This window comes from Marmota marmota, unplaced genomic scaffold, assembly GCF_001458135.2.
Source record: "Marmota marmota marmota unplaced genomic scaffold, marMar, whole genome shotgun sequence".
In the NCBI taxonomy this organism is placed as follows: Eukaryota; Metazoa; Chordata; class Mammalia; order Rodentia; family Sciuridae; genus Marmota; species Marmota marmota.
Window position 1 is genome coordinate 7,853,887 of NW_026000185.1, and position 13,449 is coordinate 7,867,335.

Consider the following 13,449-nt stretch of genomic DNA (forward strand, 5'->3'; position numbering starts at 1 on the left):
TCCACAGGGACCCTTCCCGCCCCACGCCTCGAGTCCGCCCGAGTCTTCCGTGGCTCTGCTGACCAGCCGCTCACGTCCAGTGGGCGGCCGCCGCGTGCGGGACATCCCGGCCCCTGGGAGTCGGCTGGGCGCAGGACGCCCGTAGGGACAAGTGTCTGAGCCCCCGCCAGGATCAGCTCGGCACCAGACTCCTGGGATGGCTGGGACGGAGATGTGCTCCCGGACAGCGGGAGCGGCCTGCCTCCGCTGCTTCCATTCATTCACTCCCGCCTCCTTCCTCCCCGCTGTCTTCTCTCTTAACTTACTCGCTCACTCTCTTCCTTTCTTCCGTCTCTCCTTGCTCTTCTCCTTCTCCTTTCTCTCTCCCCGTCCCTTCTCCCTCCCTCCTCGTGGTCTCCTTCCCTATCCCTCTCCTTCCTTCCCCAGAGTTCCCAGGGCATGGACCACGGGTCCCTTGTCCGCTGGTTCACCTCTGGCCCAGTGCTCGCTCTCATGAGCCATCTGTGCAGGGCTCCCCTGTGCTCCCAGCCATCCTGTAGATCTTGTGGGTCTCTGCCGGGCTGGGAGGAGAGTTGGGGCCAGAAGAGGGATTAAGTCTGTCTGCTCCCTGCCCTCCCCCACAAATGGAAGGCTTCCAAGTCTCTCCCAGACTGAGCTAGGTCCCTGGATGGGCCTGGCCTGGGGACTGTCCCTTCAGCAGGTTGACTGCAACACCCCATCCAGTCTCTGGGCCCTTGGGCCTGAGTGGACCTGCATTTCTTACATGCACCACATTTGAGCCTGTCCTGGGCTAGTGTCTGTGGGGCTTTCTGGAGGGAAAGTGAGGGTCCAGCACCAACTGTAGTCAAAGAGAGGGCAGGGTTGGTTTGGAGGGGTCATGAGGGATGTAGTTTGGGGAGGTAGACTGGACATGGTGAGTGATTGTGGAGGGCCTAGACCTGATCCTATGGTCCATGAGGAGCCATAGAATGTTATGGAGCAGGAGAAGCAAGTCAAGGCTCTGGTTCCTATTCTGTGTGTGGTAAGGGGATAGAAGAGATACTGGCCCTCAGCTCTGGTTACTGAGTTCCAGACAGCATAGAGAACTCTTTTCCTTATGGACAATGGTGTGAGGCCCAAAGACCCTCATGCTGCAAGGGATGTGGGGACTGGTGGGAGGGAGGAAGAGGTGTTGGGCTGGAGGAGGGCAGGGGGCCACCTTAGATATGGGGTCCTCAGCTCAGGAGCCTTTGGTGAGCACCTGTACCCTGCACACACATTCTCAAGAGGACAAGGGACTTGACTGGGGGAAACATCAGTGGGGTGTGTATGTGAGGAGTTTGTGCAGAATCAATGGGTTTAATGTCCTGGGGAGGGTTCTAGCTGCTGCACCTGCCCTTGGCCTAATCCCCTTGGGAGGGGCACAGTGAGTGTGGGCTGCCTGGAAGAGGGGCAGGACCCCCTCCCCTGGGTGTTTCTTCCCAGGCAGCTGGGACAGGGCTTTGCACCCACAGGGTTCTGAGCAGGGTCTGGCTTCAACAAAGAAGATCCACATGCAGGAGAGTGAATTTTTTTTTAATGTTTATTTTTTGGTGTAGATGGACACAACACAATGCTTTTATTATTTTTTATGTGGTGCTGAGGATCAAACCCGGGTCCCGCCCTTGCTAGGTGAGCGCTCTACCACTGAGCCACAATCCCAGCCCCAGGAGAGTGAAATTGGACCCTTACCTTCCACCACACGGAAAAACCAGCTCAAAGTGGAAGAAGATGGGAAAGCCCAACTCAAGATTCACAGTGATTTCTTGGGTGTGGCACTGAAAGCCCAGGCAACAGGAAAAGCTAGATACATTGGATTTCAACAAAATGAAAAATGGGTGCATGAGAAACATGGTGCAGAGAGGATCCATTTGCAAACCTGTTGTCATCTGATAACACATTAATATCCAGAACATGCACAGAGCTGCAGCCCCACAAGAACAACATTGCCCCTCTCCACACCAGATCCAGATGCCCTCTGCCTCCTGCTCCCATGAGGGCTACACCCCTGTCTTGCAGCCCCACCTGGCCAGGCCAACTTTCAGAAGATATAACAGGTAGCTATGACCCTGGCCCTACGGTGCCTTCCCACCCTCCCAAACTCTCAGAGGGAAGCCTCTAACCCCAGTGGGCTGGGCCCTCTATCTCTGTCCTTGTAACATTCTAAGCAGGGAGGCTGGCCAGGCTGAAGGTGCAATATCCCCTTCCTTCCATGTAAAGACAAGTGACCTTCCCATTCATCTCAAGTATCACTGGGCCCAGAGAGCAGGTACAATGTTCAGAGTGCCCTCGGTTTGCCCAAGGACTCTGTGCCCTAAACCCCTCCCACCCCCAACCATACTCATCACTGTTAAACTGCCAAATCGCCAGTGTTGCTAAAGAATGGTGAGGATCAGGCTGGGTGCTCAGAACCTGGCTGTGGTCCCGCCTTGGACTCTGTGTCCCCCACAGATGTCTCTAGTTCTGTTCAGTCTTGGCTAACAGAGAACTGAGAAGCTGGAGTGAGAAACAGCTGGCTGGCTGGGGCACGGCAGAGGAAAAGGGGTTACCTGCAAGAGTTGGGAGGTCCTCCACTCCCTTGCAGGAGGCCCTGGGCACTGATTTTGTCTGGCTCAGAGCTGTGCATCTTTGCATCCTCCTCAGCTGACCAAGAGCATCCTGGTGTGACCCCCTGTCTGCTCCTACCTGGCTCGCTTTTCATTCATTTCCTGCCCAAGTACTGAGCTCAGGCCAAGCCCGGGTTTATGTTCTTTTAGGGTTGAGGACAGTTTGCTGCCCAGCGCTCCTTCAGGAGAATGGGAGAAGGCTGTGCATGTGTCCCTTCCCTGTACATCCACAGTCCTGTACCCTGCCAGGGCCTTGGCCCAGCCTCTTTCCTGCAGCCCTCAGATGACTCCCAGGTCCCTGCACTTCTGCCCACTCCTACCTCCTCGCATTTGCTTGTGTTGTCCCCTCCACCTGCATGCCCTCCCTTACTCAAATGACAGCCTGGTGGCTCTGTGACACCTCTCTCAGCCCCTGTACTTTGGTGGAAAGCAGACAGTGGGGCCTTTGGAGGATGGAGGTCACGAGGTCTGCAGGAGCCAGGGTCAGAGCTCCTTTGGGGCACACTGGGTTCTGGGTGCTGAGAGACACTGCTGACAGCATAGACCTGGGTGGGCTCGCAGTGCAGGTGCCCAGGTTTGAATGAAGGGACATCCAGGAACCAGTCCGTTTGGCTCTCAGACGGCACCCAGAGCCCAACAGAGGAGCCTGCAAAGGAGCAGACATACTCTCAAGGGGAAGGAAACCACGGAGATTTGTCAAAGGAACCGCTTGAGGCATTTTCCAGGACCGAATGACCAGTTGGGCAAGGGCTCCTGGGGAGGGCTAGCAAAGCAGTGCCTGATGACCATCCACGTGTCATGCTCAGAGGATGCTTTCAGCTTCGCCTCTCTGCCGCCCCTGGTGGCCTCATCAGGGCTAGGTGGGGCTGGAGTGGACGACGGGGCCGACAGGGCCTTGGGAGCTCAGCGCCGAGCCAGCGAGGACCCCTCCAAGGACACCGGGTGTCTGAGACCGGAGCCGCACCTGCAGAGTGGGCTGTGGTCGTGTTGGGACGCGGAGGACAGGCCACGGGCACTGACCAGTGGCTAATATTTCCAGTGAACGGCCATGGACCTGCAGTCATTTCTCTTGATCACACGGGGGCGCTGTGCCACAGCTCTGGGGAGGGGCGGGGCCGGGGCGTGGCTGCAGGTCGCACCTATTCCCCTGATGCAGTGCAGGTAACTCTGGGCTCGCGATTTATAGGCGCTGTAGATTCCCTGCAAGGCCGACATTTTAAACTTAAGCTTCTTAGGTGGACTTAAGAGACTACAGAAATGGCTTATACTTTTGCACAGATAAATGCGTGTGTGCACACATGCTCGCTCAGTGCCGCCGTTGGGGGGTGCAGTCTGTCTGGATCATTTGTTAACCTTGGGAGGGACAGGTGGCTCAGCTCTCTGGGCCATGCTCTTCTCAGCTCCAGGAAAGCAGGGACATTAATGTACTCTCAGTTCCAGGAGCAGTAGCTGGCACGTGTTGGGTGGTCAGTAATGATTTGTAGAAGGAATGAACCAGCCAGTGTCTCACTGGACATTAATTGAAGATGGGTGGACTGAGTTGGTTGGATCAGACCAGAAGCTTGAAATGAAAATGGAAATGGAAATGGTAATGGTGGGGCTGGGATTGTGGCTCAGCGGTAGAGCACTCGCCTAGCATGGGTGCGACCCGGGTTCGATTCTCAGCACCACATAAAAATAAAGGCATTGTGTTAAAAAAAAAAGAAAAGAAAATGGAAATGGGTTTATGGATATGGAAAGTGAATTTCCACCTTTGCACCACCCTTACAGACTCAGGCCATGGTTCCATCTGTACACTTGGGCTCCAGTATTGCAGTGTCTCTCTGTCCCACACAGGGGACAGGGGTGAGAGTAGCCCTGGAGAGGGAAGTGGGAGCTGGGCAGCCAGCTGGGCTGTAGAAGAAGGGGAGGGACCCCGGTGGACAGACAGAGGGAGCACTGGAAGAGAGGTGATTCACTGGTGTCTCAGTCCCACCTGACCCAAGACCCAGAGGGAAGGAGCCAGGGAAAGGCTCCCAGTGTTGAGATACAGTGCTCAGAATTTCTCACATTCCCAAGTGGTACTGAGTCAGCTCAGCTGCCCTCCCCTCCTCTGTTGTGCTCCCAAGTGAGAACCTGATGTAGCCGACATCCACAAGTGTGGCTAAGTTCTCTTTCAGGTGACTGTGCCTCTTTGTCCACGAGCAGAATGATGGTACCTACTCCACTATCATGGGAACAGTGGCTGTCCAAAGATATGTCCATGTCCTAATCTAGGAACCAACAAGTTTACATTATACGGATTTCCTGTCCCTACAGCCTTGGAAGGACACTTTGAGTTCCCTTTGTCAGACACCAGCAGGCAGGAGGAAGTGCTGCCATATTGGCAGGGCCATCTTGGTGGCCCCTATTAATTTTGAGGCAAAGCACAAAGGCTGCCTTTGGCCTGGGAAGTCCCTGTGACCAGAGTAGTCTATGATACCAGGCAGTTTCAAAGTCTCCGGTGGTAGCTGGATAGGGCCTCTGCTACCCAGGAAAGTAACCTGACTGGCTCTGTTGAGTCCTTATAGTGGCCCCACAGGACTACAGACTTAGCTCCCTGTTTCCCCAGGAAGAGAAACTCCCTGGTCCTGCAACCACTGTCCCCAGAGAAATAAAAAATATGAAACAGGACAGGAGAATCCATTAATTAAATTTTTTTTCTTTTCTCTCTAATGGACACCAGCAGGCAGGAAGAAGTGCTGCCATATCTTTCTTTTTGCTTATCTCTCTTTTGCTACAGTCATCCTGCTGTTAATTTCTTCCTATGACTTTAAATTTTCATCTATTGCTGGCGTGGTGGCACATGTCTGTAATCTCAGTAGCTAGGGAGGCTGAAGCAAGAGGATTGAGAGTTCACAGCCAGCCTCAGCAATGGAAAGGCACTAAGCAACTCAGTGAGACCCTGTCTCTAAGTAAAATACAAACTGTAAGGGTAAAAGAAATTGAAGTTAAAGCGTAAAAGTTAAAGGGTAAAAGACCGGGTGTTGTAAAGTTTCTAAGCTGCAAGGTCTGAGTTAAAATGTAAAGGATTAGGTATTGTTAGGTTTCTGTGCTACCTGCAAAACCTGAAATTTCTGTAGCTGTTAAGACAATGCTTGGAACTGCCCAGTAAATATTTCCCCTGACTATTTGGTTGTTTAATAAGGGCTCTGTGTGGTCGCACGGAGGCATTGCAGGGCCTGGACCAATCAGTTTAAATGTAACCCCCTCCTTAGGAAAGACCTATCACTCCAGCCTGACCTGTTCCCACCAGTGAATGAACTAATCATGTTTAGGAGTTGTTGTTCAATTTTCCCGCGCCTCATGATGATTTGTTCTGATGTATACAAAGCCCTCTGCCCTCCCCAAAAAGTGTACTTAAGCAGTGCTCAGCCCCTGCTCGGGGCTCTGGGCTGCTTTCCCTTCTTGAGTGGGCACGGAGCCCCAGCATGCTGGTTCAATAAATCCCCCTTCTGCCAATTGCATGAGTGGTCACTTGGTGGTCTCTTTCTCCGACGTTTCGCCGGGACCCTTACAAAACTAGGGCTGGAGATGTGGCTCAGTGGTCCAGTACCAAAAAATAAATGAATAAAAAAAAATCTATTGTATTTTTGCCTCTTTTTTTAATATTTATTTTTTATTTGTAGTTGGACACAATACCTTTATTTCACTTATTTTTATGTGGTGCGGAGGATTGAACCCAGGGTCTCGTAGGTGCAAGGCAAGCGCTCCACTGCTGAGCCACAACCCCAGCCCATTTTGCCTGTTTTTAAATTGAATGTTTTTAATTATAAGTTGATGTGGTTTAATTTGCACTCATGGCTTCTGTTTAACAACTCCATTAAAAGTTCCTGAAAATCAACATTGGCCTTTTCAAGCTGAACTAACTCTGTGAAGGGGTGTAGGGGTTCACCACCTCACTGCTTTCTTGTCATTTCTTGTGTACCAGTGGGTCAGAGAAGGCAGATTTTCCCAAATGGCACAGCCAGGCTGTGGGTAAGCCCAGAGTGCTCACAACCTCCTTGGCACTCCAATCCCCACCTCCTTGGTGTGATGTCTTTTTCTCATTTGTAAACCTAAGCAGCAAAATTGTCCCTGGAACCTTAATGGGAACACCCAGACCTAGTGGTCTAAGCAGCACTGACCAGGGGCTGCAGAGGAAGGGAGATTTTGGTTATGAAATAAATTCCCCAGGTCGCAGCCATTGGACAAAGGACTGTGTCTTGCAGGTTGTTCATGGTTGAGGGACCCTGAAGACTTATCTCTGGTGATGGAATGCAGGTGAAGCCAGAATTAGATAGGCAGTCAGTATAGATAGATAAATCGAGTCAGGTCAGATCTAGGAGGTCAGTTTTGAGTGAGTCCGGGAAGTTGGAGACTGCCCCCTGAGGGATTGAAATGTTAATTCCTTCAGAGCCCTTTCTGCACCCTTATCAGGAACCTGCCTCTGCTTCAATCTGTTGCCAAGGTAACCTGTCCTAGGAATCGCCCCTTCCTACAGGGAGTTATAAGGTTGTTAATGTGTCCCGGGTTGCAACATCCTGCCCTTCCCCCCTCAGCCCACCGGGTTCCCACCTTTTGGCTATCCCGGCGAGCATTCCTGGGCCTAGCCTAGTCATGTATGCAGGAAGTAGAAAGACAGGGGAAGGGCAGAAGAACACAGGAAGCCTAGGACACATAAAAAGGGCAGAACACCTTGCTTCTTGGGATACCAGAATACCAGCTATGGCCCCCTTCTCCCTCCTTACCCCTTTTTAAATAAAATTGCTTTGTATGTTTGCCTCGGCATGCTTCTCTAATGTTCAAACTTCAACATGTGGGGAAGCAGGACTTCACTGTCACAGATAACCGGTGGTATCACGGGGAGCTGGGCCAGCCTGCTAGGGAGGCAGCTGGGTGTTAATACCCTCCCCCTGCTTTCCCAGGGCTGGTCTCTTAACTGATCCCAAATTCCCCATTTTAACCTGGCCTGCGGGGAGGGTGCTAAAGACCCAGCAGGGAGACAAAGTCAGGCCCCCTGTCTTCCTGTATCCTCGAGCTGCAAGGGCCCCACAGTGTCTCCCTGGGGGTTGTGGGCTCCTTGTCCCTGTAGTGATGCAATGTCGCTGCTGCAGGAGGACTCAGGCTGGGGCTCAGGTTGGTGGCAACCACAGTTGACCGTTGTCTGGTTAACCTGTTTTCAAGCCTGTGCCCAGCAAGGCCAGGGGAATTGGAGGGAGCTGATGACTGGTGAGGATGGGTCTCCACAGGGTGGCCCAGTACAGTCATGTCAAATCCAGTGGCATTTTAACATTCTGGGGACACCAGTGCAGGGAGCAGAGGGCCCCTGGTGAACAGGAACACATAGGGCTTCAAGGTCTTGGACACATTAATCTAGACCTGGAGCCCTCATTCCTCAGGCTGCAGACAGCTTCAGGCTGAATCATTCCCACCCCTCAGGGCAGGAAGGATCCCAGAGAGGGGATATAGCACCCACACTGCTCCTTGCTTCGGAAGTCTGTCCTCTGCTCCTCTGGTTCCTGCTGTGGCCCCACTCCCTGAACTCAAGCCCCAGCCTCAGCCAGCTGGGGGGACATGGAAGGTTCAAGGTCCCCAGAACAAACCCTTTATTCCCAAGAACAGTGGGCACCTCAGGCCAGATGTGGAGGGGCCTGGCCCAGAACCAGAACCAGGAAGAGCCGTCCTTGTCAACGCGACTGGCCCTGAGCGCAGGGCCCCTCCTCAAGTCTTTCCACCTTCTCCGGCTCAGGCACCTCTGTGCTGCAGGCTGGGCTCCTCCAGGAACCTTTAGGTCCCTCCACAGCCCAGCTGCCCCCAGTCTCCTTCATACAGAGCTGTCTTTGTTCCCCAAAGTACCCTCCCCTGGGGCTGCTCCACCCATCTACTTCCTTTGATGAAAAACAAATGTCTCTCAGAGCTGCCAGGAGGAGGTGGCAGTAGGACCAGTCCAGTGAGGAAGCAGCCCTAAGCAGAGGGCCCCAGACCCTGGGAGCCAGTGCTTCTCTGGCCCCAGCCTGGCCCTTCACCCAGGATGCTGTGGTTGCTGCTCCTGGCTCTCCCCTTCCTGGGGGGCTCCACTCCTCTGGCCACCTTGAGTCCCAAACCCACTCCATCCCTTGCCTTCCCACCCCAGGACTCGTCCCCACCCCCAGGGCTCACAGGACCATTCCTGGGGTTGCATGGGCATCATCCACTCGCCAGGAGCCTTGCTGCCTCCTGAGCCCTGGGGAGACCCTTGTCTGGTCCCTGACAGCCCCTCCACGTGCCTCCCCAGACCCCCGCCCAGGACTGGAGCTGGTGGGCATTGTCGGGGGATGCCCTGTCTCAACCAGGAGGTTCCCGTGGCAGGTCAGCTTGAGGTTCTACAACATGGGGAGGAGACTGTGGGAGCATGTCTGTGGAGGCTCCCTCATGTTGGGGACCGCAAATCAAGTCAAGATGGCGCCTGGCAGTTTGCCAGGAGGAGTGGTTTGTGAGGCAATGCCACCGAGCCATTAAGATGGTGGTGATTCCTTATTGGCTGACTGCTGTATCTGGATGATGCTAATTGAGTCAAGCTGTGTGTAATCAGTTAGGTATATATACCTCTGCTGTTCCACAATAAAGCGGTTCCCGCTACCTTGAGTTCCCGCTGAGTTCCTCCGCAATAAAGCAGTTCCCGCTTCAACCTTCAAGTTGCTTGTCACCTCCTGGTTATTTTGCCCAGCCGGAATGCGGCACCCTCATCCACCCTCAGTGAGTGCTGACAACTGACCACTGTGTTGAGCCATGAGTGGGCCCCACCCATTTCCTTTGCTGGGTATAGGTGGGCACCTGGAGGGGGCCAAGGGGCCAAGGGTGGGAGGCAGGATTTTGGGGGCCCCTCTCTGGACTGCAGGGAAGCCTTGGCCCTGAGGGTGTGGTCAGATTCCTGGGCTGCTGCAGAGCTTGGCCTCCCTGAGGGCCTGGCCAGCCTCCCTGAGGAGTTCCTGCTCCACTCTCCCAGGGGGCAACTGGAGGCTGTGCCTTCAGGGTGCAGGTGGGGCAGCTGAGGCTCTATGAAGAGGATGGGCTGGTAAAGGTGGCTGAGATTGTCCGCCACCCCAAGTACAATGAGAGCCTATCTGTCAGTGGAGGTGGGGACATCGCCCTGCTGCAGGTGGAGGTCCCTATGACCAGCAGATGCACCTGGTCATACTCCTGGCTGCCTCCCTGAGAGTCTCCCAGGGGTCAATGTGCTGGGTAAAGGGTAAGAGACGCTTAGGTGGGGATGGCAGTTGGGACATGGGTATAGGTAGCTGTAGTGGAAATCCTCCCTCAGTGTGTCTTTGGGATCCTCTCTGTGGCAGCAGCATACAGAGCTGGGCTGCAGACCTCTGGGCATCCTGGCTGCAGCTGGTGCAGAAGCGTGCTCTCTCACAGCTGGCGGGGTTTGGGGGTTGGGCCTGGTGTTGTTGGCAAACCAGGGGCCAACAGACTTGTGGCTCCCTGATCTCTGCCTCCGTCAAGATGACCCTGCTTGCCTGTGTCCCCCACCCTCCCACAGTGTGACTCATCTTAATCTAATGAAATCTGAAAAGACCCTATTTCCAAACAGTGGCAACCATAGTACTGTGGCTGAGAAGGAGGACATGTCTTCTGGGGCACTGCTAACCCCTCAATGGGCACTGGATGTGCTTCTGATTCACTCCCCACAACCTTATTTTGGTGATACTGCTGCTTACTTTGTAGAAAAGAACCCCAAACTCAGGAAGGTTGTCCTTTGCCCCAGACCCCCAGCTGTCCAGTCCCTTAAGTGAATATGTGTGGGAATGTGTGACTGGCCCCATTCCCACCCATGTGCACCCCAGGGAGAGCCCTGGGTGACTCCCCCCTTCCTGAGGGTGGTCTCCACAGGATGCTGCCCCAAAGGCCCACAGGCTCTTCTTCCGCCCCCAGGTGAAGGTAGGGGAGGACCCAGTTCTGAGCCAATTGTACATCCCCACTGTGGGCCTGTAGGAAGGCCATCTGCCTCCCCACTTGGGCCCCACCCTGCTTCTCCCAGCAGAGCCCCTGCCCTTGCCCTTCCACTTTCCAGAAGTGAAGGTGAAGGTCAAGGGGAACAAGAGTTGTGGTCTGAGCTGTGGCTTCGCCTTCCCTCCACACTCCTCACCATTTTATCAAAAATGGTGTTACCGCTGTTGACACCAATGTTGAAGAATAACACCAAAGAAGCACGCCGAGGCAAGGTCAGAGTAGAAATTAGAAGTTTATTAAAGGACAGCAGAAAAGACTTCTCCCGGAGGAAGAAGGGGACTCAAGAGGTGGAATCCGTGGAAGGGATGTTGTCTCCCCTTTTTATAGTTCTTTCAGTGATGGAATGTAGGTGGGAAGGACCGAGGGGTGGGACACAGGTGGGCCAAAGAAGTAATCTGGTCAGGAAGGACTTCTGAGTCAGCACCTTTTTGCTGGGGGCTGTTTATTAACATTTCTTTGAGGTGGACTTTGGCCTAGGGCCTTTTCGGGACTTCATTAACATTTCATGAGTTGTCCTGTGTTTTCCCTGAGTCATTCTCCGCATGGTCTCCATTTTAGATTTCACTCGATATTAGACCCGATTTATCTAACTACACTGACTACCTAACTTTAAATCTGGCTTCAACGGCTGGGACCCAGGTCTGTGGCCCTCGCCAGGTGAGACCCCAGATTCTCTCTTCTGTCCCCTCCTGGCCCAGGAATTGGGATCCATCAGACTCACTCCCCACAGGGTGACTCCAGGAGGCCCCGCATCTGCACATAGAACTGCACCTGGGTCCAGGTGGGGGTGGTGAGCTGGGGGGGAACCTCTGTAGTCATGACAACCTCCCTGGGGTAAGTACCCGTGTGATGAGCTAGGTGCCCTGGATCTACCCCCCCCTGCTTTCCCGGGGCCTTAGATGGGCCGGGTCTGCCTGGCAGAGGAGACTCAGCCTTCTGTGGTGATGCTCCTTTAGGCCACTCATGTTCCAGCCAACACTCAGCTGTCCTTCCCACCCCTGCTCCACGTCAGCCTCCTCTACTTCCTGTGCTCAGGAGAGAGGCAGGGGAGGCCCCAAGGGTGGTGTCCGCCTGGAAGGGGTGTGCCTGGGAAGGACTTGCAGGGTCTCCTGCCTTCTGCTCTCCTTGAATCACATTAAACTGCAAAGCCTTCTTCCTGTGGCTGAGTGTATTTGTCCACGCGGGGCCATCCTCTGGGGGTCCTTAGGCTCAGGCTCTTCGGGGGAGGCAGAATGGAGCTGGGAGGAGGCTCAGGATGCCCTGGGCCCATGTGCTCCCGTCTGGATGTCCAGGGCTCCACTAGGGAAAGGAGCTGCCGAAGATCAGCCTGGCTGGTGGCTTCCCTTCTGCCCCCTCCCCTCTCTGCCCACTCCTTAGTCTCCTCTGGGCCAGGCCTCAGGCAGTGGACCTGGGTAAGGGAATAGCCCCCATGGTGGCTGATAGGAGCCAGGTCCACAGACTTCCTGGGTGCAGCGCAGCTTGCAGAGACCTCTGTGCGGATGAGGGATGGCCTGGAGTGAGGCCCTGGGTGGGCTTGCAGGGCTGCACACACTCCTGACCATGGCAAGCCAGGCTCCTCTGGGCCAGAACTGAGATGGGGCCACAGGGATGCGCTCAGCCCAGGTGACCAGTGTCTTGACTCCAACTGCAGCTTCTCCTCCTGGGATCCATGTGCAGTGGCTCTTGACCTTGGAAGGAAGCAGAGCCTCCAGGGTGGGTAGCGGGGTGCTTGGTTCTGCCACCACTGTCTGAAACCCTGGCTCAGGGTTCCTACCCCCACAATCCACGGGAGACCTCCCATGTGGTCCTGAGCATGAGTGCCCTGCGCCCCTGTGGTGGTGTGCACATCCCAGTGTGATCTGAACCCTCAGCCCCTGCTTCAGGCCTAATGCTGTCTCTCAGGGAAGCAGGGGCTGAATTCCTTCAGAGCCAGGCCTTTTCCCACCAGAGAGGGGCAGTGTGGGTAGGCCATGCCTGGGATCTGCAGCCACAGCCCACATGCCCTCACTCTCATCCAGCCAGCCAACATGTGCAGGCCTTAGTCAACCTGTCCAGCCAACACCCCCTTGCTGTCTAGCCAACACCCCCTTGCTGGCCTAGGCTTTGTGTCCAGCTACACCTGTGCCATTGTCCACTGGTCACCCAAAGCAGTGGGTCCAGAAGGCCCCCTGCTGGGAAGCCTGGGTCTGGGGATGGCCTTAGTGACAAGAAGCCTCAAGCCAGGCCAGCCTGCTGGGCTGTGGGGGAGAAGGCAGGGAGGCATGGCGGTTTACAACTTGTCTCAGTGAAGCGCAATTAAAAGAGGTCGTCAATAAAGGTAGGCAAATCCAGTGAGCAAGGAGGCCAATTAGGGTCTGGGAAATTGGAGCGGGATTGAAATATTAATGTCTTCAGAGCCCTTCCTCCACCCTAATCAAGAAAGACTTCCCCTGCTCCAACCTGTTGCTAAGAACCTGTCCCAAGGAAGTTATAAAAGTTATTAATTAATGCACCCTCTTCCCCCATCCTGCTTGGCCCCTGCAGCCCATCTGTTTCTACTTCTCACCTTTTGGCCATGCCACCAAGCATCTCCCGGGCCTAGTACACAGGAAGGAGAGAGATAAGGGGAAGAGAGCAGGAGAACCAAGGAAGCCTAGGACTTTAAAAAGACAGACTGCTCTCGATTCTTGGGATACCAACTATGGCCCCCTTCTCCCTCCCAGGAGAAGTCTATGTGATGGCCCCCCCCCTTTTTTTTTTTTTTTGAGAGAGAGAGAGAGAATTTTTTTAATATTTATTTTTTAGTTTTCAGTGGACACAACATCTTTATTTTATTTTTATGTGGTGCTGA